Source organism: Penaeus monodon, chromosome 25, assembly GCF_015228065.2.
Source record: "Penaeus monodon isolate SGIC_2016 chromosome 25, NSTDA_Pmon_1, whole genome shotgun sequence".
Taxonomy (NCBI): Eukaryota; Metazoa; Arthropoda; class Malacostraca; order Decapoda; family Penaeidae; genus Penaeus; species Penaeus monodon.
This window is the reverse complement of record NC_051410.1, coordinates 36,399,425-36,399,678: the sequence shown is the minus strand read 5'-3', so window position 1 is coordinate 36,399,678 and position 254 is coordinate 36,399,425. Positions and strand designations below refer to the sequence as shown.

At 31.5% G+C, this 254-nt stretch overlaps 1 protein-coding gene across 1 annotated transcript in view; it reads left to right on the top strand.

Annotated features, from left to right (window-relative positions):
• The window catches only part of LOC119589203 (vitelline membrane outer layer protein 1-like), an 8,561-nt gene that overhangs the window by 5,561 nt on the left and 2,746 nt on the right, over window positions 1-254 (top strand). The gene's annotated exons all lie outside the window — the stretch shown is intronic.

Here is a 254-nt window from a genome sequence, read left to right as displayed (position 1 = left end):
GATATGATTGTGTTAGAATTGTCATGTAACTTAAGTATTATTTATAACATAATTAGTGCTATAGTTAGTCCTCTAATAATTTTTGGGGGGATGGTAAAGGAGGTTTAAAAATATTGGAATATCACTTAAGTTCTGGTGACGAAACATGAGAGACAATAGTAACGTAATTATGAAAAGCTTCTTAGTACAGGAATAAAAACATGATGCGGAGGTTCATGGATGGATATCAGACAAATCTCAATATAGATGGGTAA